The sequence below is a fragment of the Sander vitreus genome, chromosome 12 (assembly GCF_031162955.1).
Source record: "Sander vitreus isolate 19-12246 chromosome 12, sanVit1, whole genome shotgun sequence".
Classification (NCBI taxonomy): domain Eukaryota; kingdom Metazoa; phylum Chordata; class Actinopteri; order Perciformes; family Percidae; genus Sander; species Sander vitreus.
Window position 1 is genome coordinate 27,735,825 of NC_135866.1, and position 22,422 is coordinate 27,758,246.

A 22,422-nucleotide genomic window follows, 5' to 3' on the forward strand; every position below is an offset into this window, starting at 1 on the left:
ACTCTAATCTCCAAAATATTATGTTTGTACTTACTGGTTATATCTTATTAATAAATGTTTGCATATCTGCAACGGAGTCTCTCCTGATTGAAATGCCTTGCACGGTAGCTCTCTGCTATGAGTGGGTGAAGGAGATTGTAGTGTTTTGAATAATGCTTTGGATAAAACGGCTATATAATTGCATTGCCAATGCAAATGGATAGCTCTTTAAACCCTTTAATCTTAAAGCCCTGTTGACATATTTGGGGGTTATTTTCCCAGACTTGTCAGATGTATTCTGCAACTCCCACATTTATGTCAAACTAAATAATATTATAATAAGAAGCATTTTTGAAAAACTTTTTTACTCGCTCTAAGAAATGAATTTTTTAAAAAAAAGTCCACTAAAACAGCAAAGCAAAACGAAGCAAGACACTGTAGAAACACCACAATGTCACCAGAATAGCAATGCCCGTATTTATATGTATAGATGATATTACATTTGTTTTTGTTTTTAAAGGATAGGAGGATGTGCTTGTGGGTACGCGACCCGCACAATCCGACATGCGCAGGATGTCCGCGCAAATGATAATCCTATTTTACGACTGCACGGTCTGTTCCACGCTTGCGCACTTTTGCGCCGCGGGAGTGTGGAGGAAACTGAAGGTTTGCAGCGACAGAAAGACTCAGACTGCATTCCACATGTAACCAAAATGGTGTATGTTCATGTAACATGTAACAACTCCTTTATTATTTTGGATTGGCAACCACGTAAACACTCGGAATGCATAGCGTAAGCTACATTTAAAAACAATCACAACATCCCCACGCTACATGTCACAAAAATAACAATGTCGCCAAGGCGTAGTACACGGACGTCGGTATGCGGTTTTGGATCAGTGACAATAAGTACTTAATTTAAATATCTTTGTAAAACAGACCGCAAACTGCATAAGGAATAACATAAAATGTTATAAGCCGCCAGTAGTGCTGCCTAGCCGTCAAGTGTTTCAACGCATGCGTGATACAAATAGTGTAGGGAAACCGTCACGTTTTCTATTACGTATTTATGCGCGTATGGGATCGTGCAGGCAGCACAGATCTCGTACCGACAACGCTCTTCTGAGCCCCTTAATGTGGCCGTTGGGTGAGTGTGGACCTTGGGTCGGCCGTCCCCCTACTCCCCCACAAAACCTGCTACCGCTACCTGCTCAGGTTAGCAAGATTTATTCAGAGAGCGAAAACGACATGTAAAGCACATGATGGACAGATTCTTGACAGGGGAAAAGCAAAAACTGATGATGCTCATCAAGCAAACATGTCAGTCAAATCCAAGAAGCCTATCTTCCTCTCAGGTTCACTGTCACCAGACTCCATTTAAATAAACTGTCATTTTATAATGAAACACAAGCTTAATAATAGAGTCAGGGGAGTTTGGTGATGGCGATTTCGAGGCTGTTTAATGTTTAACTAAAAGGATCATACTCTATAACAAAATGGTCCTTCTCTGTAGGGATCCTTTCCATAATATTGTCTGACATTTAGAATGATAATCTGAGCCTGTCAGTGACAAAAACAGAACTTTTAGTTGACAGAAATTGCCCTATAGGATTAAATTGCAGTCCGTTACAGCCGATTACAGCATTCCCGCTTAAAAAAATCACATTAGTCACTTAGACACTAGTCTCGCTTTTCCAGACCTTCCTCCAAAGCGTGCCGGAGGAGAGTCTGGCTACTCCACATGGCATTCGGGGGATGGGAGGAAAACGTGCTCTGGTTTAATGGAATTTCTTTAAAGGCTCTGACACACCAACCCGACGGCCGACCGTCGGCAGAAAAGGCAGTCGGACTGATCAGTCGGCTCCCGTCTCTCAAAAAAGGTGCCTCGGAACACACAGAAGCGACGCCGACTTGAGCGTACGTTCTGCGCGTGCGCGAGACGTAATACGTCTCCATAACAGCAGGCGGCGCTAATCTGTATTGTCGCCCAAAAAATGAAAACCAGAAATGACGGAACATCTCTCTAGACCTAGTAAACACGGAGCACGCCGTCGTCAGTCATTGTTTTCATCAGAGAGTGTTGATAGTAGTCAAGAAGGATCGTTGTTGTCATTACTCGCTGAACGGAAGAAAATACGATGGCTAGTAATAAGAAGATACTGGCGTTGTCAGCTCTCGGGCTTCTTCTTGTGGAAGAAGCACTGATTCTCTAGTCAAGGGCTAGCACTCCACCAATCAGATTGGTCATTGAGTCCGACTGCCCACTGGCTGATTCAACTGTGTCAAATCAGCCAAAATGGAAAATAGGTCCAGCTTGAAAAATGAGGAAATTCTTAGAAATGACAACAAAACAATAACACTGTCTGTGCGTCCACATGATTTAGCCTAAGTTTCAAACACCAAAAGTGATCTTGGAAGATATTTGGGGTTTGATTTAATTAGAAACAACACATGCTATTTCATAGCTACTTGTTGCTGAAAGGTTTTTAAATAGCCCAGAGTTCTCATTTAAGAGAGCAATCATTTGGCTTCTGAATATAGGGGCTGATTGAAACAGGGCCGTTGGTTGGAGTTGGGATGAATATTGAGCCCATTGTGTGTGTGTGTGTGTGTGTGTGTGTGTGTGTGTGTGTGTGTGTGTGTGTGTTCCTGTGAGCGTGCGCATGTTCCTGTAATCGCCGACGGCACTGTAATGACCAATCAGCAGCCGTTTTAACTCCTCAATTTGTTGATTTGGTGGGGGAGTGGGGCTGTGGGAAAGAGAGAGAGAGAGAGAGAGAGAGAGAGAGAGAGAGAGAGAGAGAGAGAGAGAGAGAGGGGCAGAGTAAGGAGGGGAGAGAGGGGACCGGCAGAGAGCAGTCCGTCTCCGTTGGATGCGCTGTTGGTTGTTCTGGTTGTAAAGCTCCATCCTCGGCACACAGCGGTAAGTGGCACTGGCTCTACGCTTACTGTCCCTGCAGCGGTTTCAGGCCACATTAAAAGCAAGTGTTCCGTTATTAAGCTAAAAAAAAAAAAAAAAAAATGTATGTTGTTGCCACAGTGGTCGGAGTATTAATTGCTCATCTAGAAGCTCTTCTCGTTGGAGAGATTTGTAATTTCATTAATGCTAGTCATTTCCAGCCTGTCACTGGTACGGTACGGTGTTGACGGAGGGCACGCGGGCACTGAGTGGCTGTTTTCATGGCAAAAGTGAGGATGAATTCTGGCACTAAGCTAGTTAGCAACTTTATTTTAGATGACGCTTTCTTCGCAGTTTTAAACACTAACCTGTGTGAATATTCGAAAACCAGACATTGTTGGTTTAAAATATTCCTATCATTTTTCTTTTCACCCTTTATATTCCGTCCCTGGTAGTGTGTGAAAGTTAAAGTCTCGCGGACCTACTCCTTGTCTTACTGTCGACAGCACAATGCTAAACGGTAACTTGGTAGTCATCATATTCTCTTAATGTTTAATACAAAATCACTCCTTGCCATCATGAATGGCGATAGGATGTGCGTGGATAGGTAGGCTACCTACAACTTTTATTTCAACACAGTTACAGTGAGATACGTCGTTAAATTGTAGGCTTATCGTTTACGTCGTTATTATTACGTAGTAATGCTGTGTGTTTCTTGTTTGCGAAGTTTTCTTTCTTGGTTTGGTGCTTTTTGTCTTCCGACGAAAATGTTACATGGAAACTTGGGTGTGGTGTACAGTAACTGGAGGGAGTCTTGTGGCTAAGTAAGTGTAATATTTACGACTTCATCACTGAGAAAAGCTTGCAACATTAATGCCATGGTGTTGGTCTTGAAGCCTATTTCAGTCACTGTGGTTTCAGTAGCCTACAGGGGTGAGAGAGGCAGAAGAGAGACTGTAGCTGAACGGAGTGATGCTGATCCGCCCCGACTGATTTTCTTGTCTTTTTCAACTCTCTCTCTCTCTCTCTCTCTCTCTCTCTCTCTCTCTCTCTCTCTCTCTATCGGACTCCATCTTGGTCTTTCCTCTTGTGAAGGTATATAACATCTCATAGACCTTTTTAACGGCAGACGTGTTGACATGTCATAGTAGGAAGAGCACAGGTGTATTCAAATACCATTAATGATGGCTGCATTCCACTTAGGAGAGGCCCTGGTATGGTGCATGCTGACTCACTGAAATAGCTTACTGGGACACTTGATGAATCAATCTCAGCTGTGCTTTTCCTACTATGACAAGTCAACATGTCTGCTGTGAAAAAGGTCCTTTAGAGGAAATATGACTTATAGAGATTTGTTTTCAAATTTCACATCCATGCCCTACCATCCCATGTAGCATCAGTCAGATAAAATATCAAACCTATTTTTTTTTTACCCACATTATATTTTAAATGGAAATGCAATTCAACCAGTGTTTCCCTCCTTTGTCTTGTGTCTGAGTTACCTGTAAATATATTGGCGTTGGATGGCTTGCTGTATTTCGTGGGCTGGTAATGAGAGTCTCTGTCTCTGTTTTAAACGTGTGTTGTGTCAGACTGAAGAGCTTGAATGTTCATGGCAGCAGGTTTGGGGTCAAACAGAAGCATTAAATCCAGCTGTTCAGTGTTGGATTTGACCTGCTTGGCGTGCTGGTGGGGTGGGGTTTGCAACGTCTGGGCAGTTTGTGTAGCAGCAGTGTTGAAAAGAACAGTTTTTGTGACAAAGAAAGAAAAGAGACAGATTTTTTTTGGAGGTAGATACTTTTCTATATACGTAAATGACCATTGGCTATTTTCATAGGTATTCAGAATTGTTTTAATGTGGCCTATAAATGTACTTTTCATATGGTGTAAAAAAAAAATTCTATAAATGCAACATTTAGCCATCATTAAACTCCACTGATGGTACAGTAATGAAAGTCCAACTTGATCTGGAGTCAAATGCTTTTAAAGCAGCTTTGGTTGCTAATATTACATTCTGATACCTCTGAAAGTAGTCAGCCAAAACAACAGGGAAATAGGTTGTCACTTGACTGACTTGGTTTTTTTAAGAAAACACCCAACATTGGCCCGCAGCACAAACCGATGGGAATATTTGAGTTGATAAATTAGCCGCTCTTATTGATTCTGTAGAATAATACGGAATTGCACTGTAGTCGGCTCCCGTCTCTCAAAAAAGTGCCTCCGAAGACACAGAAGCGACGCTGACTTGAGCGTACGTTCTGCGCGTGCGTGTCACTGTAGTCTTCAACTCGTCACCCTGTGGAAACCCTGAACAGACCGCTGGAATTCTAAGCCCTGGTTGGAAATTAAGACCCCTGTTGAGATCTATTGATTTATACTTTGTAGGATTCTGGGGGTTTCCCAGCATGCATGGAAATGCCTTAGAAATGTACTTCACACTGGCATCCATCATCCCTATTACGTGGCCTGAGTCAGTCCTCACGAAACCTTTCTCATTAACTCAGATGTGACCCCTGTGCAGCCTAACGGCCCAGAACTTACTTTTCTTTTCAAACAGCGAGAGCTAAAAAGTAGCCTGCTGGCTGGTTGGCACATTATAGCTATTAGCCTGACGAGAAAGTCATACATTAGGAATGCATCCAATCCACTGTGCAGCATCTTTCTTTCATCTGTGAGATTTAGTTTGTGTTTCACTCCCGTAACAGGACACTTTGGCAGGCAGCAGTGACCAGTGTGTTTTTAATCGATGAATTATGATTGAATTGAAACCGTTTTTTTGGTGGATAATAAATAGGGCTGGGTATCGACAATGACTTCCCGAATCTATTTGATGCCGATTCACAAGGTCTCGATTTGATTACATTCCTGATATGACCTAACTGATATGATCAGTTAGGTTAGGGGAATTTCATTTACAATACCAATTTTGCTTGGATACAAAAGAGATACTCAGAGAACTTCTGCTGTAAATTGTACAAGCAAGAAGCAACCCTCAAATATTTTTGACAAGTCAATGTTTCCATTAAGAACTGACCCTCAACGGACCGGCCTGTAGCTCACTCAGTGAGAGCGTGCGCCCCATGTTGGCTGAGTCCTGCAGCGGTGCCGGTTCAAATCCGACCTGCTGTCCTTTGCTGCGTGTCATCCCCCATCTCTCTCCCCCTTTCGTGTCTATCCACTGTTTCTACACAATAAAGGGAAAAGCCCCAAAAAATAATCTTTAAAAAGAATTGACCCTCAACAAGTTTGTTTAAAGTACTTTTTACGTAACAGGACTAACATGACGGATACATCCCATGGTGAAAAGGCATATATTAAAGATTCATTTCGGGATCTTATTAATCAATATCAGATCATCCAAACAAAAATCAAAGATTTTAATTGGAGAAGCGATTATTTTAACCCAGCCCTAATGATGAATATAATACTGAATTTGCCAATTTCCCAATTTGTAAAAAAGTTGAAGTCTAGTTCTCTTTAGATGTTCTAGCCAAAAAGCAGGAATATGAATGGATTATTTTGCCGCTAATTATATGGCTCTGTGCCGGTGTACTTTGTAGTCCATTAAAAGTAAAAACCACTTAGGGTGACGTTGACACCGACAGAGAAGTTAGCTCAGGAAGCTTGTCCCCCAGTACCTGCATGTACCCGTTTGTGACTAATGTGATCAACTCTTAAAACTACAATAGGGGACTTTGTTTCCCTAAGTTTAACCTCTGAGGCAACATCGCTTTTCTAAGGCAAATCCCAGGGTGGTCCTGACCTGGTCCTAAACTGTCTTTAATCTAAAGCCAGTCCTTAACTCGTCAATGGTGGACTTTGTTGGAGGTACATGGCGACAAAAAGGCTGTTGTAACTCTGTCAGCTGTCTGAGCTGTAGTGCTCTTCCCCCTAGGCTACTTGTCTGTGGAAAAAATAAAAATAATCAGCTCTGTCAAACTCCACGAATTTGGAAGGCTGTCACTGGTGGTGGACTGTGATTAACACTTAAAAAATATGTTAAAACAGTGTGGTCACTGTAGAACAGCAGAATATGTAAAAAACCAAAAGCATAAATATATATATATATATATATATATATATATATATATATATATATATATATATATATATTGGAAAACACGAGACATAGAATAAATAAAGCAAACTAGGGTTGTGCAAAAAAATCGATTCACATTTGAATCGCGATTCAAGCTCTACCAATTAAAAAAAAAATTTCAATTTATTTTTTTTATTGTATGTCTACTGCAATCACATGGGAAAAGTAACCACATTTACGTACTGTGAATCGTTTTTTTAATCGAGAATCGTTTTTGAGTCGAAAATCGATGTTGAATCGACTCTTGAGCCTAAAAATCTATATCAAATCGTGACATTTTCTGAATCGTGCACCCCTACAAACTAGTACTTCAAATAGTGCTTCTGCTTTTCGCTCCTTAGTGTGCAAACAAATCAGTTTAAACATATCTCATTCAGCTTTTTAGTGAGCAAGAAAATTCATTCTTGACCTTGGAAACAGTTTGACAAAAGAATCTTAACTCAAGGTCCACTTACTTGTCAAACGTGTAATGCTTTACAAAGAGGAATAAAAGATCATAATCTATGTGATGAATGAAGGATTAGGAGCGTCGATGAAAATAATACAAGATGTAGCAAATGAAAAGAGTAGGAACAAATAAATAAAGGAATAAAGTGGCATACAGAGTAACTCAGAAACTAGGGCTGCAACTCTTATTTTTATTATCTTTTAATCAGTCTGTCGAGTATTTTCTCGATAAATCGACTAGTTGTTTGGTCTATAAAATGTCAGAAAATGGTTAAAAATGTGGATCAGTGTTTCCCAAAGTCCAAGACGACGTCCTCAAATGTCTTGTTCTGTCCACAACTCAAAGATATTAAGTTTACTGTCACAAAGGAGCGAAGGAACTAGAAAACATTCACATTTAAGTAGCTGGAATCGGTGAATATGTCCTTTTTTTCATAAAAAAAGATAAATAAAAATGACTCAAACTGAATAATCGATCATCAAAATAGCTGGCGATCGAATCGATTAATCTTTGCAGGTCTACGAAGAAAAAATACAGATATATGCTATAAATTGTTTCAAGGCCTTAAGGAAAAGTGTCAGGAAGGGATTTATGGGAGAAGAAAAGGCTACAAACAGTCTCAGTTATTCAGGCGGGTCGTTCCAAAGCCACAGAGCCATGCGGGCGAAAGCTCAGTCACCTTTAGTCTTAAGCCCGGACACAGTCAGTCATGCAGTATGCAGTCCGTGATTCAGCAGTGAAAAGTTCAGAGAGATAACGTGAAGCCAGGACACGAAAACATTTGCACATAATCACTACAAAAACGGTTGCAACCATCAGTGAGGAGAAGTGTTAACCCTACTCTTTGTTGTAGGTGAAAAAAAAAAAAGTTAAAAAAAGAAAAGCCTTGCTTTAGCACTCTCACCACACTGGAGGCGTTCTCTTTTTTTGGTTAAGGCAAACAAACAGGGCGCAGCAGCAGCCAAGGCAAAAAAAGATTAAAGCATGTAATCCTCTGTATCGCTGAAACTCAGGATGAATCTAAGTATAGCAATGCTCCAGAGATGACCAGAAAAGCCTGAATGAACAAGTGTTTTAGTGTGTCATTCCAAATTAGGGGCTTGAAAACAGGCCTAATGTGTTCATTAAGCTGACTGAGGGCAGCTTCAGTTTGGCTGGAAACATTTCTTCAGTTTTTTTTCAGACAGGACGGTTTGTTAGGTTCCCTTGGCTTGACTGGCAGATTCATCTTGGTATCATAGGCAGACAAAATCAAGGAGATGGCCCTTAGTTTTTAATTTAAACACACACACACACACACACACACACACACACATACTGCCTATCACCTGTTGGGGCAGCGGTTCCTTCTGAGTTACAGACACAATAAATGATTTCCAAAGAAATGTAAATATTTTGATGAATGTGTCATGTAGAAGCACAGCGGTGGACCGACTGCTTGTTTGAAATAACATGTACAAAATAACATTTCAACAATGTCATTTTTTTTAATTTATTTCTACCTATCTTCACTTGTTTCAAGATCCTCTGCCTTGTGTAATTTGGAGGTTAAGACATTGTGAATGTTTCTGCTGAGGTGCTAGCTGCGCTATGGGTTTGAATGAGAATATTTGTTCACCGTATATCGGGTTAATCTGTTGATTATTTTCTCGATCAATCGATTAGTTGTTTGGTCTATAACAAGTCAGAAAATGGGGGAAAACAGCCCAAAGCCCAAGAGGACGTTCTGAAATATCTTTGCCTTCTAAAAAAGTGCAAGGGACATGTTCCCCTGTGTCCTCCCTTTAAATTAGGCCTTTGGATGTAAGATCAGCTTAAACTGGCACAAATGATCAATATGATGATAGGTTCTGATGACCTTAATCTTATCAGCAGTCAACTCTCCAGAAGACAGAGGCACTGGGGGGGGGGTTCCCATTGTACGAAATAAAAACCTGAGGTTATTTTTGGCTTGTTCACAAGAGTTCAGAGACATATTTAAGGCATACATCATCAATCTTTTAAATGTGAGATCATAAAATGTCTTTCATTAGCTTATTATTACCAGAAGCTTCGTAATTTAGGCTATTTCTTTCAGCTCTGAAACACTTCCAGATGGTAAAATGTCAAAAAATTGTCCACAACTCAAAGACATTCAGTAAAGAAACTACTTTGTAGAAATTATTCACATGGGTTAAGGAGCTGGAATCAGAATATTATATATAAAATAAGGACGTATGACTAGAACCTGTCAGGCCTGTGTATAATATTGGTGCAACGGACAAAACATTCAAGCAATGACTAGGGCTGGGTACCGAATTCAATACTCTTTAGGCATCGACCGAATTGCCTCTGAAAGTATCGAGTATTGAAAAAAATGCCTCGTCATTCAATACCTAATTCCAATACCTAAGGAGTAAATCTCTTTAGCGTCAGTGAGCCAATGAGCATGCTTCTACCGAGATCTAATAATGCTTGCGATTGGCTGTCTAACGTTACACGTCGTAGAGACACGCAGGAAAAACTCCACGTTACGCACAGCGAGACGGGGCTCACGTAGTAGGAGCTGAAAAATAAACAAAAAGATTTGTGCCGTGATGTTGTAATTTCTTTTTGTTAAAATGGATTTCATAAAATTGGTATCGAAAACAAGTATCGTTCAAAGTCATTGTATTGGTATCGGTATCGAACATTTTTTGAACGATAGCCAGCCCTGCCAATGACTGTGAGCGCTTCTTCCCACAAAGCTTCAAATGTAAATTGTAAAAACGATTTACAACAAAGCTAAGTTGCTTGGATTTCTGTGAGGATTTTTAACTGTATGGAAAGTCATTAGGGTTAGAGTCACCAGACAAAGTCACCGTGCCTACCAGCAACAGAGAAATGCTGTTATCAGATATCAGTCGGAACGAATTAAACGCACGCGGTACATGATGTGGTCTGACAGAGCAGCCACTCACACACACTTAATTAGGAAGCTCTGGATGCAAATGAAGCCCTGAAACTGTTTCTGTGTGCTAATTCACGTTGACATCCGACAACTGCCCTGACAATAGTCTTTGTGCTCTGTATGCATGTGTGTGAGCGGGGGTGTGTGAGTATGTGTGTATAGGGTGATAACACTGATTCGGTCTAGCTGCATCGTCAGGTATACTGAGTGGATTAAGTAGCAGAAGTGTGGCTACAGCAGAGTGTGTGTGTGTGTGTGTGTGTGTGTGTGTGTGTGTGTGTGTGTGTGTGTGTGTGTGTGTGTGTGTGTATTTGATCATTATTTCTCCATGGAAAGCACATTTCCTGTCCACATTTTCCCCAGACTATTTGCTGATTCAAACAGTCTGTTTTCTAACCTGCAGACCTCTTTCACCACCGCTGTGTATAATCGCATGGAAAGAGACCGAAGGAGGAAACGGCATGGTTGTGATATTAGACAACCTTAGCAGTTATAGCTATCACCGCCTGTCCATAACTCTAGGCAACGGCAGATACCAAATTGGTGTGCATGTGAATAGCGGCAGCTTTTTAACACATTCACATCAAATACAGCGTTTTCCTCTGACAGGTGTTCAGCTGATTCTTGTCTGGGGAGGGAGCCGCTAAATTGTTGTTGGAAGTCAACTTCAGCGTTCCTCTCCTCTGGCTTGACAGCTCCTCCAATTACAGCTCTCCTGGCCCCGCTGCGTTGTGTTTGCAAATACAGTAGATCGCTGTTCATCAAAGCCGGGTTAGGGAGAATGTCGAAAATTCTCAAGACGGCTTCACTGTTTTGACTGCACATCACACGAGAGGCTGTTTTTGATCCGACATGCAAGCTATCTAATTAGTGTCGGATAGCTAACCTGAGGTAACAAAGAGGAGAACTTTGTCGAAAAAAGGAAACGGAAGGGGAGAGTACCGGTACATCACAGCAACACAATATGGCTTTGCCAAGGTAGTCCCCTTGTTCAAAGGCTATTTTCACACTGACGTAATACAACACGAGTGGAGTGGAGACATTTCAAGTCCAACTGAAATTGAATTGCTGCAGCAACATATCTATATATATATGCTTACTTGTCCTGTGTTCTCCTTTGAGAAGAAATCAGAAAGCAAAATGGAGACATTTATTTCTTAAACCCTCTGAGGACGAAAGACGCACCGGCACGTCCCTCAAGCGATGTTTGACGAAACTCCCACTCAAAAAAGCGACGTTACAAAATTTCATTTCAGACATCATATACATATAACCTACGACTTTGGCAAACTCATACTACTAGTACTACTAGTACTACTACTAATACTCTTAGACCTCAGAGGGTTACTGTTTTGGTTTCATGATGGTGATAACTTGACTACATGACAACTGAAGCCTCTTTTAGGCGGTTAAAACTACAAAGGCAAAAACACTTGCAAGGAAACGTTCTACATTATCTTCTTTTGTCTTGTTAACGTGGTGTGAAGTGCTCCGCGTCGTCGGGCTTTGTCTGCGGAGGTGACAGGCGAAGCAGAAGCAGGTGAGTCAAAGTGTAAATGTTGGCTCAAAATAGTGTGAAGCAGAATAGTTAATAGAAACAAAATCAGTCGCAAACTAACCACACCTGTGGTTAATTGTATTTCCCAGCATCTGTCTCCAGGGGGGCTGTGGAGAACGTTTAACAGTAACAGCACCAAGACAAGGGTTCAGTTTGATTCCTTTTTTTTTTGATTGTTTCGCTTTCATTGGATTGGATTGGACAGGACATGCTGCTGCGATCAAACAGTATAATAAAAGAAGCTGTATTTCAAAGAGGGCCTTTATTACCATGCTCCAGGTGGACTGTCAGTTTTTCTTTAACGTTTTCTGGCCCAGTTTTTTATTATCTTCAGTGTATTCCTCTGTGCGATACTTTAAATAGAAAATACTGTATATTTTGGTAGCAATGGTGGAGATGGAACCATAAGTCTTTTATTTATATGTCAGTCATATGTTAATTACCCAGTATCTTAATGAAGAGGGAGCGTGCCTATGTTCCCATAGCCCTATGTTCCCACATTTCTAAGATTTCTTTCCAAAATTAGGCCCTATGTTCCCACATTTCCTTTTTCATAAATTTGTATCAGATTTTATCCCCCTTTCTCCCCATTTGGTAGCCAATTATACCCAAGCTATTATCCAGTAGCAATGGACTACAGATGGAATGTAACCCTAACCCTAACATAGGGCCTAATTTTAAGAAAAATCTTAGAAATGTGGGAACATAGGGCTGTGGGAACCTTGGTCTGTGGGAACCTTGGTCTGTGGGAACCTTGGTCTGTGGGAACTTTGGTCTGTGGAACCATTGGGCTGTGGGAACATTGGGCTGTGGGAACATTGGGCTGTGGGACCATTGGGCTGTGGGACCATTGGTCTGTGGGACCATTGGGCTGTGGGACCATTGGGCTGTGGGAACATTGGGCTGTGGGACCATTGGGCTGTGGGAACATTGGGCTGTGGGACCATTGGGCTGTGGGACCATTGGGCTGTGGGAACATTGGGCTGTGGGAACATAGGGCTGTGGGACCATTGGGCTGTGGGAACATTGGGTTGTGGGAACATAGGGCTGTGGGAACATTGGTCTGTGGGAACATAGGGCTGTGGGACCATTGGGCTGTGGGACCATTGGGCTGTGGGAACGTAGGGCTGACCCCAATGAACAGATAGTGGTCAGTTTGAATCACCTTTTGGCTTATTTCAACTGTAATTCTGTTTTAGTGTTGTTTGGGAGCTTTAAACTGACTGGCAAGAACATGTTAGAAAGTTTTACGCGGCCTGTGACAGGCTGAGTTATTTAATCAATTAATAAAGACAGTAGAGCTCAACAGTGTTGTTACGGAAGTGAAAATCCCGTTCATTTTCTCCATGAGGATTTTGATTATTAGCCATAATGTCTAAACCATCCAAGGTAGACTGACCACGAGCTACGAGGTTGTAAAACAAAAGTTAATGCTCCTGTAGAAGCTAAAAGTCCAAAGTATAAAATCAACCTTGTTTTAAGAAAAACACGTTTTATTCGCGATCTTATGAAAAAATACTACACTACACACAGCGATGTCTCTGATTGGTGGAGCTCGCGGTTACCATGGAAATGTGTACCGCACCCACGAACAGCTAGCGCGAGCTGCTACTGTTGAAGTCTATGATTGTGTACACAGTCTTCTGATTTTTGTCCACATGAGTACCCTTAATTCTAATTGTTCTTAACAGTATTAATAATAGCCTGATATTTATACTAAATTTGAATAGCAGTTTGGAGCAGTTTGTGAACAGTGTTTTCTGTTGGAGATGGTAAGTCCCTTTGGGGTGGACTTTGGGCTTTTTCACTTTGTAAACCTATAACGTGCACAAAAAAGATATATAACATGATAAAGGAAAGGGGAAAAGCTAGTAGCATAATATGAGCACTTTAAATAATCGTGATTTCAATATTGACCAAAATTATTAGTATTATATATATATAGTATTATTATTTAGATTCTCCATAATTGAGCAGCCCTATTGCATATGTCTAACCAGTGTATTTAAAGGTTAGTTTGTGAATAGAAGCAGCTAGTTTTGAGCCTGAATGCTCACCAGAGTGCTCAATATTGGTCACTTTTGGATGTGACATAGAAACGAGTGGCCTGGAAGCTGGAGCTGGCTCAATATAAATATTTGATTGTGGTTTCTGGAACCAGTAGATATTTCTTACTAGACTCCCAAACTGTTTCCAAATTAGATTCATCCCTTGAGATTGAGAAGGTAATGGATATACTGTAGACAAACAGCTGCATGTTCCATGTTAAACAAGTCAAAGTGAGTTACTGGACCACATCTCGGATGTTTATCTCAGCCGGAAGCTTTCTTTATACCGAGCCTTGTCCTGTCAGTGTGTTTTTCACCCGTTCTTAACTATATCACACTCATGTAAACACACAGCACACACAGTAGTAGGGTAGATGTTTGCTCATTCGCATAGTAATGGACTGCTGCATTCCAAAGCAGAGTGACAAAGGCATTGTCTCTGTGTATGTGTGTTCCTGCTGTTTCTCGGCTTTGTGGCAGCCATAAAACAGGAGTTCCCATCATCGCGGGCCCTCGTGAATGAAAGCACTGCAAACAGCGCCGCCACAGACCCTCGTAACGACACTCCTTTAAAAACAGGCTTTTATACGGGAGACTGAAAGCCTTTTCAGCACCAAGGTTGAGTTTTACTCTTAACAACCTTAACAAGTAGATGTTACCCATCTATTTGAGTTCTTGAGAAATATTAGCTCCTTGTGCTAATGTTTGTCATCGTGTCCGACAAGGCCACCGCGGAAATGTTATTTACAGAGGGTAGCCGTAGTAAAATCAGCGAGTGCGTCCTAAATGAGCCTCGCGAGAGACTGATGCAGATATTTGAGACAAGGGAGCTTCCTCCTGCTTTCTCCTGTTTAATTGTGATGTTGGTTGTTGCCACTCGTCTGGAATCACTGCAAATTATGGCTGCACGGTATAAGGAAAATATGCGATTTGCGATAACTTTGTTCAATATCACTATAACGAAATTACTGGCGATACATAAAGAGATAATAAAGTGGACTCAGTTCTGCATTTCTGCTGCTTTCAGTATTCTGCGAAAATACAACAAATTGCTTGTTGGATTTAAAACAAATGTAAGGAAATCATTTCCGACATTCCTTTATTGAACAAATTGAACATTGAATTGAATATAAAAAGGCACCATCAACAAAAGAATGACATAATATTGTGCAGCCCTACTGTAATCTAGTGCTGCAACGTGTAGCGGATTTTTCGTTCCAGTTGTAATCGTGAAGCAAAAATACTGAATATTTAGCTTTAGGTTATTACTAGTCCAAACGAGAAAAGTATTAAAATAATAAAAAATAAATTTCACAGTTCACATTGTTTTCACTGTTGATTAGTTTAACTGTTACACTGTTTTAAATTCAGTAATTGCAACATCTTTCCTGAAGTGATTTTAGACATGGTGTCTTTCTGAGACTTTTCTAGTTAGTTGTATTTTTTTATTTTGAACATGTAAAAATATACATATATATATATATATATATATATATACATACATACATACATATAAACATACACATGTATATATATATATATACACACATACATACATACATATAAACATACACATATATATATATATACATATATATATATATATATATATATATATATATATAATAAAATTTAATTAACAGATAAATAAGAACATGTACATCTCAGCACAATCTTCCAAAATTATTGTAAGTGATTCAAATAAGAAATTCCCATTTTCTAAGACATTTCCACACACAAATATTGAAAATGAATGGAAAGAAATTGACAGATGAATAGATAATTGACAGTTGCAGCCTGAGTGAAATCTAAAAGTGTCCCCGTCCTCTGTCCAGAGGAAGTGCCCTCCACCCCACCGAAGGACACTGGGACGTCACCATACAGGATTTCAGGTCAATGATTTTTTCAAACTGTCTCCTGCTGTGTGATGGGTCTGCTGGTGTCTGATAAAAGCTGCTCATGATGTGTCAGGTCTCTCATCTTCCTCCGTCCTGCCGAACATCCCCCCCCCCAAGCCCTTGCTGTGGTTATGTAACATTGTAAATCCTGAAGTACCATCTGGTACCAACAACACTATCTATCACTAATTGTTGTTGATGCACATGGAAACAATCACCAGATCTTGTTGGCTCTCTCTCTCACACACACACACACACACACACACACACACACACACACACACACACACACACACACACACACACACACACACACACACACCACACTTTCCTGCTTACATGTCTAACCCAAAAAATACAGAGTGAGACAAAATGAGCACACTTTAAAGTCTGCAAGGGTGTACAACTTCAACTGAGTCTCTTCTGATGGATAGAAAAACCACACACACACACACACACACACACGCATGTACATACACACACACACACACACACACACACACACACATCTCAACATCTATTATCTCCCCTTTGTTAAGATTAAAGCAGCCCAGGTTGCATGGGGGATTAGGCTGGTTGGGAATTGTAATTGCTGGGAACGAGTCACCCTGTGTGTGTGTGTGTGTGTGTGTGTGTGTGTGTGTGTGTGGGTTGGGGTCAAGCACAGGGGGTCAGGGATTACATGATCCACAATGTACATTACTGTTGTATGCTTGGTCAGTTCCTGTGAACTGTTTCACTCCACTAAAAGCCTGATTGTGACAGGCTTCAGTATAATGCAGGAGAACTCAGAGCTTTAAAATCTTTATGATTCACATCACAGCCCGGATGTCCTTTACTTTGCACACAGCAAAGATCCAGTTTACTCTGCATTGTCCAAACTATTACCCTGGATACCATATACAGTATGTAGGTCACTTTATGGACACACATAGTTGAGAGCTTTTGCATGTACAGCCCCACCCCCACCCACCCGTTAATGTCGACACCGGCGGGGACAGGAGGGATGAGGAGGCAGGTTTTTAGATGATGCTAATAATGTCATGCTATCTGCCTTGATTAGAACAGTGCTACATAAAATCAGACCCAGACACATCATAATGAGTAGTTAATCAGTAGCTTCCTTGCAACTAGGTATCAGCGCCAATTGACTGATTCCAGTCAATAACTTTGCTGTCACATTAAGTACATGCACACTAATATCCCACTATTATTCTGAATATGACAATATTTAGAATTTGAAATGGGTCATGTAAACGGCATATTCCGTCTAGATATTCCACATCAGGCCTTTTTCTAAATAAAGCATTTTTCGACTAAGACAAGTAGGATATGCCGGTTTTATTCAGGTTTTAGAAGCATTGTTTGAACAGCGCATTCGGAATATGCGTCTCAATCAGGGTTATGACCGCAGTTTATGACAATTTGCGACAGTTTTTACCTGTTTGGCTTACGGTCAGCTCTGTGCGTTGCTAAGGTTTCTGTACACAGACTAACTAGCCAACAATTTAATAGAATAGAATATAATGCCTTTTATTGTCACTATACACATGTACAATGACATTAAAAGCAATTCCTTTTCCAGTGCCAACATATACGTTAAAAAATATAACAACATGGAATAAAATAAGTAGTGCAAAAAAAAAAAAAGGGGGGGGGGGTAAGGTGCATAGTTGAGACTCTATATACATATAAAAAAATAAGTATGGTGTTATGTACAGTGTGATATGCAGTGTGGGTTATTGCACATTATTTGAATATTGTCCAATAGTTGTGATCATATTCAATGAGTAATAGATATTGAACAATGAGAGTAATGATATTGCACACTAATGATATTTGCAAGGCTGCGGTAGAGAAGCATGCCCAAAAGAAAAGCCCACATCTCTGGATGCAAGGAGAAACTACTCTTAAACACAATGAAAGACTTGGGTATCAACAGGTTTTGCACAACATCGCAACGCCGACCTTTTCAAGAAGCTGGTTGAAGGAATGAAAGAGGGAGGATGTGTTCGCACGGTCCAACAAGTCCGCCACCGCTGGAAAACTATTAGAATATTAGTGGAATATTCACTTTCATTTGCCATGTAAACAGCTTAGTCGGAATATTGTGTTTCATGGAAAAAGGGCAACAAACGGAATGACCTCAAAAACCTGGCCTGAACTCTTTTTTCAGTACTTTGTAGTACAATGTGTATCTGCAGTAAGTTGAGAGCATGTTTTCAGTAGACTTACAATGATTATAAAGCTCTCTGATTCGGTTATTCCGATGCACATTGATGCATATTCCCATAGCCTTTAAAAACACACAGTTACAATCTTTGATTTTAACACAGACACAGGATTCAAATGTGTTGCAATAGTTGTACAAAATCAACCCATTCATTCAAATAAATATTGTAAATGATCAGTAACAGCAGTCAAAGCGAGAATGTTGAATCTACAACCATATCATAAAAGGCAATGAATGCAAATTTCCAGTATGTCATGTATAATCTCTGACACAGTGGCTTTCACTGCTAAAAACAATGAGACCATTTTCTTGTCTCTCTACTCTCGGCAACATCAAGTAGATGAAGCCAGTTCCATGTGCTGCTTTAACGTCATTTCGGGGGCATTTATGAAACACTGTTTTTCACAGACAGTGGAAGCAGCAGTGGCCATTTCTGTGGTGCATCCAGTACTACATCAAAATCCATATTAGTACTGCCCACTGCAGTAGAAAATACCTTCTGGTGAAACGCTGCAGTGCAACACTAATGAGACTTCTACACCTTCTTATTACTTTGAAGTAGGCGAGTGTGAGGGAGCACTGAGTTTCTTCTTTGTATACTCGAATGTGTCAAAAGTTTAGTCTATTGTTTGCACACTCAGAGAGAATATAATGAGTAAAGGGTGGAGGTAGAAAACGAGTTCCTACTCTAAACTAGTCACTGTAAAGTATGTTCATGCGGTGACTTTCATAGATTCTTTTAGATAAATAACCAACTTGTTGTCCTTTTGTTATAATGCATTTATGTCTATATAAATCTATAAAAAGTAAAACTTTGATATATTTATATGTTCAGCTGAAGTTATAATGAGGCTTCAGTACTAAGTTAGGGTTAGGGTTAGGGAGCTTGGACCCATCCAAACATCTAACATGTTGTTTTAACAAGTTTAAAGCATATTTCTGATTTGGACATCATACCAACCCTTATTTGTCACTGACCCTCATGTAGATATTACTTAAACTTATTTTGATTCATATATTTGATTACAATGTTGCAATGTCACACAGCTCTGTTTAAACTGTACGCTAGATCGTTACTTAGAGGCCAGCCACACGGAAACACTTTTTGGTGCAAACGCACGTGTTTAGCATCGTTTTGTCCAAACGAATCCTGTAACGCGCTGCCTGAAGACGCACTTTTTTTAAACCTGGTCCCAGGGTGAAAAAATTCGAAAAACGCCGCCCTTGCGTCTTCGTTTAGACGGCGAAGCCGCATACTTCGTATCGACGATGTCATCGCCACACCCCTCCACCTCTAGCCTTCGACCTCTTCTCCCGCGACGACGTCTCATAACAACAGCAACAGCAACAACGGCGGACTACTTGCTTGTGTAGTTTCTGGTTTCTTTGCACTAGCCATTTTCGTCATCTTCTTCTTGTGTTTGGTTTCTTCTTCTACTGTCTGTTTGTATACAGCACGCGAGCTTTATGCGCATGCTCCGCCTCTTCTTCTCCGTTTTTTTGGTGAATTTCTGTAGCAGAAACAGCGCCACCTATAGGCCTGGAATATGAAGTAGCGTGTTGAGTCATTTACAAATGGATCCGTTTGGACGCAACTATTCTTTACACGATGCCAGGGAAGACGGGGCTATTGCATGCACATTTTTGTTTTTATTTCACTCTTGCTTCAGCAATGTAAACGTCCGTTTCACATGCCAATAAAGCCCCTTTTGAATTGACTTGACTTGAATCAAACTTGTCCATGCTTTGCTAGCAGTGCAGCAGAACCATGCATCCTTTATTTATATTTAGTGTCCTGTCATAACTCTGGGTCCCCTGTAGGGGGCGCCCCCTCTAGTTTGGGAACCACTAGGTTAGGTTGAATGTCAGGTACATGGATTTGCCCATATCTCTCCACTCAGACTCCCGCAGTTTCTTGCTTGTGCGTCTTTGGCACAGCAGTGTGAGCGAGGCTATGTTTAGCCTATGTTTTAGGCTATGTTTTAGGAGGTGGAGTTGCATGTTTGTCTGATGATGACCGGCACAGTCGACCGTGTTAAGCCACAGCACAGCACCCACGGGAGCACTACCAATATCCTGAGCCTCGCAGCCCTTCAGTGGCAGCGGCCAGAGGGCAGAGGAGGTTGAAGCAGACCCTCCTCTGCCCTCTGGCACGCTCTTTCTCTCTTTCTCTTCATCCACAACGTTGTAGCCTACTCCGGCTCAAATGAATAACCTACATATGGTCATCGAACTATAACAACCTTATCCACATTGTCAAAATCATTTAAATATTGAGCCATTACATAGAAAATCTTTTAGATAACAGGAGCCTATAATTTCTGTAGCCTACTCCGTAACAACAGACTACCTGGACGCCCTTTTCTCGTCTCTCTCCACACCGCTGTCTTCAGACCTTTGCGTTTGTGTTTCTGTGTTGTATTTTGAAACATCAGAGAGCTGGGTGAAGATAATTAGAGTCTTGATAATAATACATTTATTTAATATAGCACCTTTTACAAAACATGAACATGAAGTTCTTCACCAGAGTAAAATTGTTAAAAATAAGACAAAAAAAAACCAGTAAAAGGTTTAGGGTTAGGTATTAGAAAAGTGATCTCGATGGCTTCCCCAGCTTCGTCCGACGACTGGGATAGGGTTAATACCAGTAAAATAAAACTTAAACAAAATTACAAACACGAGACCAAGGCCAGTTTAACCCTTGTGTTGTCTTCACGTCCACCGTCAACTTGTTGTCCTTCTGGGTCAAAACTGAAAATTAACTTTTTTTTTTTTGTTTGTTGTTTTTTCGATGTTTTTGTCACTTTTTTCAACATTTCTTTTAATTCATGGTCAATAAACCCTCATTTATATGACATTATACTTAATCTTAGTTAAGATCAGAGGATGTTGGGTGGATCACAGACTGGTACATGTCAAAGTTTAGTCAGGAGACTGTTTTGAAGCCATTTGAACTATTATTTTGGGGCAGTTTGGTTGAAAGAAACCCATATTTCTGATATAATTTTTTTTTTAAATGGGTCAGATTTGACCCGAGGACAACTCAAGGGTTAAATAGGTGAGTCTTTTGATCACAGCAGGAGTGTTGGGGAGAGAGTCAGGATGCTGTCTGCCCTTCATACACACCCATTGTTGCTCCTGTGTGTGTGTGTGTGTGTGTGTGTGTGTGTGTGTGTGTGCATGTGTGCGCATGCGTGCGTGCGTGCGTGCGCATGTGCAGTATGTGTGTATATTGATGTGTTGGTATCATTGATCTCTGCTTTGTACCAAAGGGCTGTGAAGCCTGTCTGGGTTGGATGACGAGCTGACTGCCTGGACACAATGAATGCAGAATAGCTGACGTCGCCAGTGTGGTGCTAAGAAACCAGCAGCTGGCCCAGTATTTACCTCATTAATTATTGTATTCATCAAGATCAGCATTAACAGAAGCTATTATTTATTTATTTTTTACCTGAAGTTGTAAAACTCTTGCTGATGAAGCTGCAGAGATTATTCGACTGACTGGTCGTCAGCTGTTAAATTAATTGCCAGTCAATTAATCGTTTGAAGGAAATAAGTTGATATTCTCTGATGCCATTCTCTTACATGAGAATGTTTTCTAGTGTCTTCTCTCCTCTGCGACAGCAACCTGAATATCTTTGAGTTGTGGACAAAACGAGACATTTGAGGACGTCGGGCCCGTTTCAGAAAGCAGGTTTAGTGAAAACTCTGAGTTTGTTAACCCTAAAATGAGGGGAAACTCTGGGTTTTCTGTTTCAGAAAGAGAGGTAACTTCACCTCAGAGTCAGTTACTATGGTAACTGAGTCTGTGAACCTAACCTGGTCGGGAGCAGGTTTTCTTCTCTCAGTCTCCTCCCTCTGACACAGCGCTCTTTCATTTCCTCCAAGCTGTATTACTTCGCAGGGAGTTAAACATACGTCGGGAGATGATATTGAGGCCCTGACTATAGATGCATTTTCATTTCCAGATAACTACCTATTTGAGCGGTATGGTTTTTCTTCCCAGTCTATCAGTTATGTAGCCTACATAACCTTATCCGTCCTCATATCACTAACGTCACCCATCGTGGACATGCTCTTACATCCCAGCAGAATATTTGTGTCACGTACATTTTTTTGCAAACGGCAGTTTTCTTTACAACATTGGTGATGCGGAGCATTTTAGTAAAGCCACGGACCAGTAAGAGCCATTAAAAAGGAGTTCCACAGGACTGCAGGTGAATGATGTAAACCGTTTGAAACAAAAGATGTGTTATTGTGTGTTAAGATATGAATTATAATTCTGTTAATGATGGTGCTGCAGCCTCAGAGTGGGATTAGTAGGCCTAGGA

At 40.7% G+C, this 22,422-nt stretch overlaps 1 protein-coding gene across 1 annotated transcript in view; it reads left to right on the plus strand.

Moving 5' to 3' along the window:
• Positions 1-2,791: 2,791 nt before the first annotated feature.
• Positions 2,792-22,422, plus strand: part of LOC144527113 (cadherin-6-like) — a 79,394-nt gene continuing 59,763 nt past the window's right edge. Inside the window, exon 1 of the mRNA XM_078265000.1 lies at positions 2,792-2,902. The gene's annotated coding sequence lies outside the window, so the exon portion shown is untranslated. The remainder of the gene's footprint in view (positions 2,903-22,422) is intronic.